Here is a 14,885-nt window from a genome sequence, read left to right as displayed (position 1 = left end):
ATCAGTGGGAAAGAAAGGAATGTGTCCAACACTAAAAAATGAAGGTATCGGCCAAAGAAAGACAAGGGCCATGAAGGGTGCGAAAATGAAAGACTCTCTAGGCCTCAGAAACCTAATACCATCAGGGGTGGAAAAGAACAAGAGTTGATCGAGGGAGGTTGAATGGGATAGATGAAAGTCAGGAGCCTGGCACAAGTAAGTCCTGCATTCCTAGTCTCTTATCACCTCTATCACCTCTAAGCAGTGTGGAGATTGTTCTTGTCTTTTTGTTCTGATACTTGTTCTTATAAGCCTCCGTGGCTCAGATGGCAGAGCGTCGGCCTCTCACCGCTGGATACCGTGGTTCAAATCCCGGTCACTCCATGTGAGATTTGTGCTGGACAAAGCGGAGGTGAGACAGGTTTTTCTCCGGGTACTCCGGTTTTCCCTGTCATCTTTCATTCCAGCAACACTCTCCATTATCATTTCATAGCATTATCATTCATTAATAATCACTTTGAGAGTGGCGACCCCATCGTACTAACAGCCTATATCTGCTTCATTCATTACATCCCTGACCCGGTCAATGACTGGAAAACAGGTTGCCGGTTTTCATTTCATTTTTCACTTGTTCTTATCTTCTCTTTCTGTTGTTCCTTCTTTCTACACTGACCTGCTGTTGTGTTTATTCTGTTAGATGTTACCTCTATTCATCTTCATCTTTTTATCCCCCCCCATTTCCTGTATTTATCTGGATTTCTTCTTATCCTACTCTTCCCACATCAAGATTGAAGATCTGTTGAGGTGAGCCACCTCAGCAGTTGTTATGTCCACCCTTCCTGATGAATCTGGGAAGCAGAAATTAGTTCATCCAGGAGTTGGGAAGTAATGCATGTAGAAGAACTTGGGATTGATGAGGGGATAACCCATCTTTGTGACTATGGCAGTGTGGAAATTGTTCTTGTGCTTTTGTGTTCTGATACTTGTTCTCATCCTCTCTTTCTGTTGTTCCCTCTTTCTACACTGACCTGCCATTGTGTTTATTCTGTTACATGTTCATGTTTCTATCTTCCCAGATATAACTTGATTTGTTGAAAATATCTATCTTTAGAACTTTTTATAAAGTGTTAAGTGTAATAAGGGACAGTGTAATTTAACAAGATAATAAAACAAAAGATGGAAGAGGAGGAGTCACAAATTTTGGAAGAGCTAGATTTGCTAAAAGGGAGAAAATGAAACACTCCCTAGTCCTCACAAATCTGATATTAGGGTCAGGTGAATACAAGAGTGACCAAATGAGGTTGAACAGAACAGAAATGAGGAATAAGAGGATTCTGGCACAAGTAACTTGGAAGCAAGTGCCAGATTCAGCTGATTCCTACGGTAATCATGTACATCAACAAGTCTTGAGCCTCTCAGGGGAAAAGTTTGGTTTTTACCTGGTCATTCTAACTACCACTTGGAGAATAATGGTGAATATGTTTGGAGGTCTGTAGGGTTGCCAGATTTCCCGACTTTGGTGGCATAGTTTCTTGCTTCTCAACTAAGTACTAAAACCAGTATTTCCCTAATTTTTCCCCATTAATGGAATTCAGGGTCGCCATTAGGAATTCCTTATACTCTCCTCCGTAAGCTTTATTTCTGCAGTCTTCCCTAATATGTTGAATGGTCTGCCATGGTGCATCGCAGTCACATGCGGGTCAAGATTGCACTCCCCACTTGAAGAGTGAGCCCTGTTCTCAACCAACTGTGTGTTGTCCATACCTTGCGAGGAAGATCAAACCCAAGCACCATCTCAGAGATGCAAGGTAACAGCTGACATGTTTCTGGAGCAGTTTGAAGCTATTCTCTTTGCCAGGAATCAATTATGTTAAATCTAGTGGGATTATTTCCAAGTTCCGGCTGCATGGTTAAATGGTTAGCGTGCTGGCCTTTGGTCACAGAGGTCCCGGGTTTGATTCCTGGCAGGGTCGGGAATTTTAAGCTTAATTGGTTATTTCATTGGCATGGGGGCTGGGTGTATGTGTCGTCTTCATCATAATTTCAACCTCATCACGATGCGTAGGTCAAATCAAAAGACCTGCATCTGGCGGGTCGAACTTGTCCTTGGACACTCCCGGCACTAAAAGCCATATGCCATTTCACTTTTTTTTTCTTTTTCATTTTCAAATATGAGAGGAGGATGTCTTGAATGAGTCTGTTGATTCTGAGATAAGAAATATCAGAATGCAGTGGTAGTACAGGGTTTCCTAAGATCTTTTCATATTCCCTAATCAGTGTTTTCTTTCTTTGAAGATTTGGGGGTGGTATGTGACTTAGGACAGGCAGCCTGATGGTGGGTGTAGGCCTGATTGTTCCTGAAATAATATGCATAGTATTATTAACTTGGACATTTGTTTTCATAGGCACTGTCAACCATACTGATGTACAATATTCTGCCGCAGGGTATACCACGCTCAATGTAGATGTCCGCAGAGTTATAACAGATGATCTCCACATGGTTTCATAAAGGTTTTGAATGATATTATTTATTTCTTGTTCTCAGTTTGAATGATCAATGTCATAACTTCATGAACAAGTTACAAGTAATTGATTGCATGCTTGGGTTGAAGGACGACTCAATGAGAAAGTGGAAATCTGAAAATTAATTTGTTGGAAGTATTGGTTGCTTTGTAGTTTCAGGTTTGTGTCCGTCTGTTGATTTTGTTTAATCATGTTCATGACTTCACTACAGTTTCTCTGGTATACAAATTACTTCATTGATCTACTTTCACTAGATTATATTCAGTCATCTGCTTTAAGGATAGATAGCTTGTGTTGTGAGTTGGATATGGCTATCGGTGGTTGTCTCGAGTAGAACCCTAGCAAGGTACCTCCAAGGCTAGTTCGGTGACTGGATGTACGGCTAGATCTTCTACTCTGTGCGTGTAAGGTGAACACGAGTGTCTCTGTTCATCAGAGGTATTTCCAGGACTTTGTTCACCAATATCTGGAAGCACAACTTGTCTTCACAGACGGTTCTAAGATAGGAGAAAATATTGGATGCTTGTTCATCTCCAAAGATATCAGGAATAAGATCTCACTTTCTAGTGTCTGCAGCATATATACTGTGGAGCTCTTCACCATCTTAGAAGTTCTACAGTTTGTGCTGAATCACAAATGAGACCACTTTCTTATGTGTACCAACTCAAGTTCTCTGCAGTCTCTTGTTTAACCTGCTCTCTACAACACGCAATGGTGCAGCAGATTCATGACCTCCAAGCCAGGCTGTGCGATGCTGGCACCAGAATCGCCTTCACATGGCTTCTAAACCATGTTGGGACTGAAGGGAACGAACTTGCGGATCATGCTGCAAAAGAAGCAGTACTTTTACCGCCTAGACCAATGAACATAACTGCTACAGATATTTGTTGATATTTGGTCTTAGTTACGTTGAACTATTTTGGCGTCTTCAGAATTGGAGTGGGTGGTAACTGTCCAAACTCCCAATAAGCTGAGAGCAATTAAAAAGACAACTGCCATGTGGTGGTCCTCTTTCTGGCCTTCACGGAGAAAGGCTGTAGTTTTGTGTAAGCTGAGGATGGATCATGGAAGATCTACACACACTCATCTATAAAGAGAAAAGACCCGTCAATGTGTTCTTCTGGACCTGAATTCACCATGGCCCACATCCTCACTGAGTGCACCAATCTCTCTGGCCTAAGACAGAACCTCGGCCTGCAGGGGACACTCAAACTCATACTAGCTGATGATGAGAGAACTACTGATCTCATTTGCTAATGTTCCCTCTTGATGTGTCTGTGTCCTTTTTGGCTTAATACTTCTTATTGTATTTTTAAATTCAGTTTCAAATTCCCCCATTTCATTTTAATTTCATTTTTGTTTCCACTTAATTTGCTCATAGGGGATGGTTACCTACTTGTACTTCCTCTTTAAATAAAACAAAAACCACCATGACCTCCAAGAAACAATGAATTCCAAAAAAGGTAACTTGTTTCCTACAAAAGCTGTAGTCAGTTTGTTACTATTCTTTGTTAACTTTTATTATCACTATGTAACAGACATCAGCTTTGAAGAATTCAGGAATTGTTCTTTATCATTCAGCTACCTAAACCCTCCAAGCTGGGGCCCAGCACATGGGAGTCCAGGGACTGCCTGCCACAAACCAGGACAAAGGGTGAGTGATACAGGAGTAACACCTCTTTTAAAAACTTTGTTCCAGTTGCTCAACTGGTAACCCCTTGTTAATCCCCCTTGTCAGGGTTACAATTATCTTTGATTACAATTAAGTTGTGAACTGCAGTTTCAGCAGAGAAGGAGACCTCCAGAACATCGCAGATTGTGGACGAGTTAATCTGCTGCCTTCTAGATGAAGTAGGGGACTAATAAAGGCTAAGGAGGAAGCTTGTTCATTCCCTCACCAGGCCTGCTTCTCTGGAGAATTGATAATGATGATGACGATGATGCATCATGTACCTCACATGGAAGCATCTTTTTTGAACTTGTGAAATGAGTTCTCAATTCTGCTAAATGTCATAAATCTTCAAATGATAATGATGTTGTTGCTTTAAAGGACTCCAGTCCATCAGTCTATCAGATGACCGAGTGAGTTGGCTGTGCGGTTAGGAGCGCACGGCTGTGAGCTTGCACCCGGGAGATAGTGGGTTCGAACCCCACTGTTGACAGCTATGAAGATGGTTTTCCATGGTTTCCCATTTTTACACCAGGCAAATGCTGGGGCTGTACCTTAATTAAGGCCATGGCTGCTTCCTTCCCAATCCTAGGCCTTTCCTATCCCTTTGTCGCCATAAGACTATCTGTGTCAGTGCGACATAAAGTCAATTGCAAAAAAGAAAGTCTATCAGATGTGTAGCCCATGAAATACCTTCACTTTTCTGGTTTCACCCCAGACCAGGTCACATTTTAAAGTCTCATAAGCTCACGGGACAAAAAGTCACCCCAGTGTGCACGCACTGATGGATCGTTAAACCTGTATAGATGGTGCTCAACCGCTCGTACACTGCCTCTATGTGAGCATAAGACAGCAGTGATCAGTGAGACACTGATGTTTCAAGTGGACAGTGCATGTCAACATGGGTAGATGTAAGGATGTGACATAGTGGCAAAAGGAGGCAATCATGTTTGACCGTGCCCATGGCCATACAGTGCATGAAGTTGCTGGATTTGTTGGTGTTCCATAGTGGACTGTTCAGTGTGTGGCCAAGAAACACAACATTAGAATTGTGGTCGGAAAAAGATCCTGACTGAGAGGGACCGGAGACGCGTTTTACAGCTTGTGAATCAAAATCGCTTCCAAGCCCGAATGAAGGTCCATCCCAAACTGTTAGCGAGAGAACATTGCGACAGGAAAAGCATGCAATGAACATTTGGAGTTGGTCACCTCATAAGAGGCCATTGCTCACACATAAAGCTGTGTGCCTCCAATGGGCTTGGAATCATTGAACGTGGACAGTAGCTGACTGGCAGAATGCAATGTGGTCTCTGCTTATATTCCAATGACACACGTTGTCGAGTACACCAAAGACCAAATGAAGCATTTCATCCTGGATGTGTGCAAGGTCAGATTTGATCCAGAGTTGGCTCTGTGATATTTTGGGGGGTGTTTATTGTATCATGGATAGGGCCTGGCCACTGAGTTGATCACTAACATGAGCCAGCATGTTTATTTAAACATTTTGGATGACCAGATGTTGCCTTTCAGTCAACATCTGCACGATGAGTATGCTACTGATACCCCGATTTTTCAAGATAACAACAGCAAAGTTCATCAGCCTGGACAAATATGTGACTGGTTTTATGAACACTCCCCCACCCTGTTACATCTTGATTGGCCTGAAAAATCACCTGATTTGAGCCCTACTGAAAATCTGTGGGACATGTTGGAACAGCAGGTAAAATACTGACATACCCGCAATTTGGTGGAATTGCATGATCAAATCCTCAGTGAGTGGCTTAATCTCCACAACCTTGTGGACTCACTTCCTAACCAAATCCAGACGGTTATCAAGTTCAGAGGCGGAATTATACGGTATTAAATGATGCTTGTAGTGATTTATCTTTTGCAGTTACAATGTTGACTTGAAAAAGCAGATGTGAATCTCATGATGAGATATAATACTTCCCTTTGTAGTTTAAATATTAAATTCCACGGTGTAGGGATGACATGGCCTGCCACTTACTCAGAAGCACTCCCCGAGTTTAATTCCCGCCCAACCGAAGGAGTTTAGTTCTAGACTGAGGACTGGAACAGGGTTCACTCAGCTTAGTGGGACCAACCAAGAAGCTTTCTTATAAAGGTCAGAAAGTGAAGCAATATGGCTAAGAATGTTATCGTGCTTACCATGTGGCACTCTGATATCTGCATGTCATATGTGGCCGGCAGTTGTCTTGGCAAGCCAAGGCCCAAAAACAGGTTGTATGTGCCATTGGCTTTCTTTGTTTTGTAGTTTAGATGGCAAAGGATGTTGTAATTTATTATATAAAAAGCAGCATTTGTTATTTAAGCATGGAATTTCATAAAATATAGATAAATACTGAAGCACAAAACAACAAGCCTCCTTGGCTCAGGTGGCAGCGCACCGGCCCCTCACCACTGGGTTCCGTGGTTTAAATTCCGGTCACTCCATGTGAGATTTGTGCTGGACAAAGCAGCGGCGGGACAGGTTTTTCTCTGGGTACTCCAGTTTTCCCTGTCATCTTTCATTCCAGCAACACTCTCCAATATCATTCCATTTCATCTGTCATTTATTAGTCATTACCCCAATGTTTCCCTCAGCACCCTCTGGTGTAGCGTATCCTGGACCTGCTGGCTGCATGTTCGGATGCTGGCATCTGAATTACGTTTATGTGGCTCCCAAGCCACATGGGTGTAGAGGGAAATGAGTTAGCTGATAATGCTGCCAAAGAGGCTGTTACATTGCCATCGTTGTCTTACAGGGTTCCAGCCAGTGATATTCACTCTCAGCAGAGACATCTGGTTATGTCCCATTGGGAGATGGAGTGGCAGGCCACCCCTCTCCCAAATAAGCTGAGAGCAATAAAAGGAACTACGGAGGTATGGAAGTCTTCGCTTCAGGCTTCTCAGAGAGAAGCAGTGGTATTATGTCGTCTTCAGATCAGTTACGGTATAGTAACGCACTCCTTCTTACTGAAGGGTGAATGCCCCGCGGTGTGTACTTGCGGCGGTCATCTATCCGCGATACACATCCTTATGGAGTGCATGGACTTGGCCAATCTGCACCGTAGTCCAAAACTGCCAAGTACCATTTTCCTCATCCTACGAGATGAGGAGCAGTCAGCAGACCGTGTCATCCGTTTTATGAGGGATACTGGCCTTTATTTTATCACTAGCTGATGTACCCGCGCTTCGCTACGGGATTCTCAGAAAGGCTGTCTTTGTGGTTTTCTCAACTGAAGTCAACTTAGGCCATTACAAAAACGACAGTAGGATTGTAGCAATTAAAAGCAATGTTATCATATAAAATACTCGATCAAACGAAAAACTGCACATCTTCTCCCAGTACTACGGAGCCGATCTCACAGTCCAAAGTTTCAGAGCTGGAATGATTTGACCGCAGACAGCCGTGAACACTCCTCTGCCATTATTCCGTTAAATATGCACACTGCTAATTCCAATCAGTGCCTCAGAGTAGGGATTGAACAGCTTGAATGCTTTGATGAACCAGTTTGTTACGTACCAGTAGTATCAGAAAATGAATGAACCAGAGGAACAGTATGCTAAAGAAGAAAGTCATCTAACGACGCAGCTACTTCCCGCCAATACTCAGGCAGGCTGCTATACTCTGTGCGACCAGGCGAGTTGGCTGTGCGGTTTGGGGTGCGCAGCTGTGAGCTTGCATCCGGGAAGTGGTGGGTTCGAGCCCCACTATCGACAACCTTGAAGATGTTTTCCCGTGGTCTCCCATTTACACACCAGGCAAATCCTGGGGCTGTAACGTAATTAAGGCCAGGGTCGCTTTCTCCCACTCCTAGCACTTTCCTATCCCATCGTCGCCATGAGTCCTGTCTGTGTCGGTGCGACGTAAAGCAAATTTAAAGAAAACCTCTGTATACAGCAGTAATCCCATCTATCGGAGATGAGTGACAACAGAGACACAAAGCACATCACAACAAACAACGGTCAATGTATTTTATTGTTGACCAATATTATGATCTTTCTGTAGTGTAGGTCTTCACATTTAGTTTTCTTTCGACTCTGTAATATTAGGGCGTCTTACAAAATGAATTATACTGTAGCGTAGAGTGTAGTTCCTTATTCTCCGACTTTGCATACCGATTTTTATTAAGATAGGACAACTAATAACAAATATTTGAGAATTAAATTTTAGGCCTTCCCCTAAACTACCATTACTCTCAGCGTGAATAAGATTGATTATGGCCTAGATTGGAGCGACTTATTCCAGGGCTTTACGTACCGATTTTCATTAAATTTAGTGAATTGTGGTGCTATAATTTGGGATATACCTAAATTGTAATTCTAGACCAGGTCATACTACTCTGCACACTGCTCATTCAAAACGGCGCGTCAGAGTAGGGCTCGAATAGCTGGAATACTATGATGCACCAGTGTGTTACGTACCAGCAGTATGGTATCAGAAAATGTATGAACCAGAGGAATAACATGCTAAAGAAGAAAGTTTTCTAACTCCCCAGCTCTTTCCCGCCAATATTCAGTCAGGCTGTTATACTCGGTATGCAGCAGTAATCCCATCTATCGGAGTTGAGTGGCAGCGTAAGAGACAAAGAACATCACAACAAACAATGGTCAATGTAAAGTTATTGTTCATCAATGTTATGCGCTTTCGATATTGTAGACCTTCACATTTAGTTTTCTTATGACTCCGAAATACCACTCTCATCATAGTCGGTACGGTGAAAGTGAATAAAACATAAATAATAGGAAATTGTATTCTCTATAACTTTTGTTATGTACTACATTTCGATAGGACCAATAACATTGGTATTTAAAAATTAAAATTTAGGAACCTTCACCTAAACTACAATTTCATCTATGGTGAATAAAATTGTTTATAACTTAGACTGTAGTTTCTTATTCCCCGACTCTATATACCGATTTTCATTAAATTCTGTTAACCCATTTTCTTGTGGCTCGGAGTTGATAGCAACAAAAATACAAATTCTTGAATATCTGTGTTATCAAAGCCGGTACGGTAACAATGTATGACATAAATGATAGGAAATTTAATTCTATATAACTTTAGTTATGTAATAATTATCGATAGGACCACTGATAATATAAATATTTGAGAATTATATTTTAGGCCTTCCCCTAAACTACCATTTCACTCAGCGTGAGTAAAATTATTTATAGCCTAGATTCTAGAGGCTCAACCCCAGACTTCACATATCGATTTTCATTAAATTCTCTTCAGCTATTTTCTCGTGATGCGTGTACATACATACATACATACATACATACATACATACATACATATTGCGGAAAAGTAAAAAGTGCAGTTCCTTGTTACTACGGACATATCCGATACAGAAATACCATTCTTTTCAAATTCTGAGCAATGTACAGACAAAACTCTTATTTTATATATATAGATGTGTAATAATGTGTTTTGTATTAGTGTATTTTTGTTAACAATGCTTTTATCCCATTGACTCTATTTTAGTTTGTGTTAGCGTATTTTAATGTGTTATTTTAACTTCTAACTTGTATGATATATATCTCTGTACTTTAATCAATGCCTTATTCCATTGTAATTTATATTTTCCATAATTTTATTAGAAAATAAGGCATTATGAATTAGATCCACTGATTATTTTAATCTCATAGTCATCTTTCATCATCATTCGTTTTAAATGCTAGTCAGTGGATATATTTTAAATTTTAATTATCATGGTTTTTCCATTCCATCTCGTATTATTAGGGGCTGATGACCTAGCTGTTAGGCCCCTTTAAACAATAAACATCATCATCATCATCATCATCATCATTGCCCCAGAGGAGTGCGGCAGGCTTCGGCAGCCAGCACAATTTCTATCCTCGCCGCTGGATGGAGGCTTCATTCATTCCATTCCTGACCCGCTCAAATGACTGGAAATAGGCTGTGGATTCTCACTGAAGCACAAAACAGAGTGTTCAAAGGATCCAACTTATTCTACCAAGCATGGATTTTAGTCTGGAATAGGGTAGTTCCGTTACATCAAAACAGACAATGTTCTAACCATACCTTCTGCCAGCCATCACATTTTTGAGGGTTGTGTATTAAATATGAAGAAAATAAGAATTTAAAAATACCCATGGCACTACAGCTCTGATGGGCCTTGGTCTACCAAACGACCACTGCTCAACCGGAAGGTCTGCAGATTACAAGCTGACATGTCACCAGCACAACAGATCCTCTCTGCTGTTATACTCGGTTTTCTTGACCGGCACCGCTAAATCACCGTCAGATACTTCCTTATTGTTCTCAGGCAGGCTGAGTGGACCTCACACCAGCCCTCAGATTCAGGCAAACAAAATCCCTCACTTGGCCAGGAATCAAAACCCAGAGCCTCCAAGTAGGAGACAGGCTCTTTACCCCTAGATTCTAGGGCCAGCTATTAAATACAATAGACATCAGTAAATTAGAAGCTTGTGAAATGAAGTGTCTAAGGTTGGCTATGTAGAAAACAACAAGAGACACAATAAATTTTCTTTTAATTGAATTTACGTCGCACCGACACAAATAGGTCTTATGGCAACAATGGGACAGGAGTGGGAAGGAAGTGGCCATGGCCTTAATTAAGGTACAGCCCCAGCATTTACCTGGTATGAAATTGGGAAACCTCAGGAAACCATATTCAGGGCTGCCAACATTGGGGTTTGAATCCACTATCTCCTGAATGCAAACACACAGCTTTATGCCCTTAACCGCGTGGCCAACTTGCTCGGTGACAGGAGAAGTAGAAAAAAGCAGGTGAAGTCAACAATGGAAGAAATACTGAGAGCTGCATGGCTGAAATGGTTTGTCCATGTAAAGCAAATGAAGAAGACATAGATTCTTGGGTAGTATTTAGAGAGGATGGTTGTTGGAAGAAAAAAATCCAAGGAGGTGATTAGTCCAAATTAAAGATCTAGCAAAAAAGAAAAGGAGAGACTTTGGAAGACCTAGTGAGAGATGAAGATTACAAAGACAGGAACAGATGGTGACATGTCATTCACTTCAGTCCTACTTGGCCCACTGGAAGGATCCAAAGATGATGATGATGATGGTGGTGATGATGGCAATGGAGTTAACTAGTATGGGCAGAAGGAAAAATAAGAGGATATTAAATAATTACACCACTTCACTCCACAACTCTGATGGGCCAGCTCACGCACCATTAATGTTTTTTATTAAGGTTATAGTAAACATTAATTTCTATAATCTATTTCTTGTGTCGAACTCCATAGCTAACTGGTTAGCATGCTGGCTTTTGCTTCAACGGATCCCTGGTTCAATTTCCAGCCATGTTGGGGATTTCGACTTTCATTGTTATTTCTCTTCTGGCTCAGGACTGGATATTTGTCCCATCTTCAACATTAGATTTCTTCTGAGGCAAGGCCCCATCCTCACAGATGTGCAGGTCGCTCATGGGAGTCAACTTGAAAGACCTGCAACAGGCCTCTCTGGAGGTTATTTATCTATCTGTTGTACCTTTTCCATACGACAAATAGTGAAACCACCTGTCTTAGTACTGGGTAAGACGTACTGAATGATGGGGGAGGGAGAATATTAGGGGTAGGCAGACATGTCTTTCTGTCAGTCCATCTTCCTCATTAAGACATTTCAATCTTCAAGTTCATCTTGTCCATTCAATTGATCAAGCCCATTGAAGGTTTTATTTTGCATTGCTGGTTGTTCTTGCATCTTAGGTAATTGACTTGGCATTTATACTGGCTTGCTCCTTTAGGTTAGTCCTGCTCCTAACACCTACGAGCATCAAATCATCATAGCAATCATTCTCGGCATAGGACTATAACTTCAAGAAAATATTGGTACCAAATTTCATTTTTTGGATTTTTGTATTGGCAAAACGTATTATGGTAGTGGTAGGTGATCATTGTTTGAAGGAAAAGTAGGCTAGGCCCCTATTACTAAGCCATCATCTCCAAAATGTATAATTTAGTGCCCACATGTAGAATTAGGGTTGCCAGATCTCCCATAACTTACTTCCTGGATTCTCTCATATTTCAGCCTTATTTTTCAAGCCTCTTTTCTCACATATGTAAAAACAAACCTCCTGTAAACTTTTTCTGCATTTTTAATATTACATAAAAATTTAGCTGAACCATAACAGAAGGATCAAACTCTGTATTTTGTTGATAATTGATAGCAAATTCCAAGACCAACTACAATATCTCAAATTCAGCACTTCCAATTAAACTTTGACGTTCGATTATTGTTTATAAGTTTTCAGTTGCAATCAGACATTTGTCAAAATATGGTTAATATAACTGATAAAGTAGGTCAGAAAAGTGTGACCAAATCAAATGGAATTTGTGTGCCCAATTTAGAGAAACTCTTATGTTTTGTTATAACCTTTCCAGCTCCAGGCTCAAATGCTCATACTGAAAGTGTGTTTTCATTACAATAATGAATCACAAATGCAAGAAATGAAGAGTTCCGTTAAACTTATAAACGCAGTTATAAATTATAGTAAATTTCAGTTGTTCTTGTAAAAAGTGCTTTACTGTAACATTTTGAAATCCAATGCTGATTTTCTTAATGCAGCCAAATCAAGTCTGAAATATTAAACAGATATAGTGTAATATACCGGTAGATATCTAACTAACTATATTGGTACCTCGTTTTTCTATGGCCATGTCAGAATAATTTTTGGGTTCCAAATACCCCATATTTTTAGCTCTGAAATCTGGCATTCTCCCTAATAATTTGGTTTTGTTCACAGAGAAGACCTAATGTACAGTCTATCCGACTTACTTATGCAGAGTGTCGGAAACAATTTGAATCGGGTGTATGAACAATAGAGGGTTGCTCAAGCGGATAAATAATTTGCAAAAGATAATTTGATATCTCACACCATTGTCATTTTATCAGTTGCTGAAGTTAGCCAAACAGATCACTTTTGTGGGAGAATTCAAATGGACTTTGGGAGGTGGTGGTGTTAAATCTGTATATGGCTTAAGACCAACATGAGAGCACTAGTTGAAAAATAAAATTTTGCCAGGGGAGGGTTTTGAATACAGACCTCAGGGCTGACAAGATCACGCCAAAGCAAGTACGCTACGGTGTCACTGGCTGAAACCAATGATGTGCTTGTGTTTGATGGAATGGCTCTCAAGCCGTTCTTAGTCATGTGCAGATTTAGCAACATTGTTGCGCAAAGCCCATTTGAATTTGCCTGCGAAGCAATCTGATTGTCTAATTTCAGCAGCTGAAAAAATGGCTATGGAGCGAGATATTGAATTATTTCTTTCAAAAAAATACACTATAGAGAATATGTGTCAATTTGTGAGATATTGCAAAACATTGATTGCAAGCACACCTAGCGGGATGGCTTTGAAACTGAATGTACACTATACACTATGAATTATGCTGAAAGTGTCAGGTTCCAAGTCATCGTTAATTAAAAATTGGTTACAGGAGTTTCCCTATTTCATATCGGATGGTAAAATTATATTCTGTGACATTCGCAGCAAAGAGGTGAGTGAAATTTGTTTTATATATTTCTCCCTAATGAGTTATTATCAAATTAGCAAAATAAACATGGTTTTTAATTGATGCCTATTAAAATACATAAAACTGAAGCTGCCTAAAAATATTTTAGAATCTATTTGAGAGTCTATTTTAGGCAGCTAAAATAACATTTTAGCACCTAAAAATCCGAGGTCTAGTACCGGTACCGGTAATCACTATTGCATGCTTCCATGTGGTTGAAGGTGTAGTGTGTTGTCTGAATATGAAGAGAAACGTGTTGGAACAAACACAAACACCCAGTCCCCGAGCCAGAAGAATTAATTCGACGCTAATAAAATCCCCCTATCCAGCCGGGAATCGAATCCGGAACCTTTTGAGACAAAGGCCTCAACACTGACCATTCAGCCAAGGATTCGGACAAAATGAGATAATTACTGTAACTTATTGAGTTTAATTATTTTTATCAGTTTTAACAACTTTCGTAGTTTCAATCTTGCCGCCTGATGTTTAAGGTCGGGCCGCCAGGTGCGCCACTGTCAACATGTGTCTCAGTTTAGTACGGGAAAAGACGGAAGTGTACAGTATTGCCTATAGTGTATTTGTTTCAAATCAGTTTTCAGTATGACTAGCCCTCTAACACGCATATACCCAATTCACGTTGTGTTCGACCATTGTGTATAAGGCACCGGTATTATTTTTAAGCCGGGATTACGATGCACTTCACGCTATGTGGCGTGACGTAACGTAACACAACGTAATGCTATTTAGGGCTAATTTAACGATTCTTCACTTTACTTTAAAATGTCTCAAATGTATAATTACTGAATTTTACCTTATTTATAGATGAGCTGCATTCGGCGAGACTTGTAGGTTGAAAATATGTTGATAACCTTCTCATTTCAACTTGGTATATTTCTCATCAAAGTAGTTTCCATTGACAGCATTGCCAGAGCTGTCAGTCTTTCTTCACCCATAGTGCTGCGGAGGTATACGTTTTAATCCTCTTCATCGCTGAGAAACACCTTTCTGGTTCACTCCTGGTAGTTGACAGAACTGCTGCAATGCGCAGAAGTTTCACTACTTCTGAAAGTGATGACTGAAGATTGTTCGAGATGATGAACTGAAGCAGCTGGATAGCACCAGACAGTTATCTGAATTCTTCTCAGGAGTATAAAACAGATAGTTCAGTTTGTAGTTTTTCTTTGTCAA

At 40.6% G+C, this 14,885-nt stretch overlaps 1 protein-coding gene across 6 annotated transcripts in view; it reads right to left on the bottom strand.

Annotated features, from left to right (window-relative positions):
- Nucleotides 1-14,885, bottom strand: part of LOC136857275 (ornithine aminotransferase, mitochondrial) — a 181,669-nt gene that overhangs the window by 91,129 nt on the left and 75,655 nt on the right. The gene's annotated exons all lie outside the window — the stretch shown is intronic.

The sequence above is a fragment of the Anabrus simplex genome, chromosome 1 (genome assembly GCF_040414725.1).
Source record: "Anabrus simplex isolate iqAnaSimp1 chromosome 1, ASM4041472v1, whole genome shotgun sequence".
Taxonomy (NCBI): domain Eukaryota; kingdom Metazoa; phylum Arthropoda; class Insecta; order Orthoptera; family Tettigoniidae; genus Anabrus; species Anabrus simplex.
The sequence above is the reverse complement of the archived record's forward strand: the minus strand, read 5'-3'. Positions and strand labels throughout refer to the sequence as shown.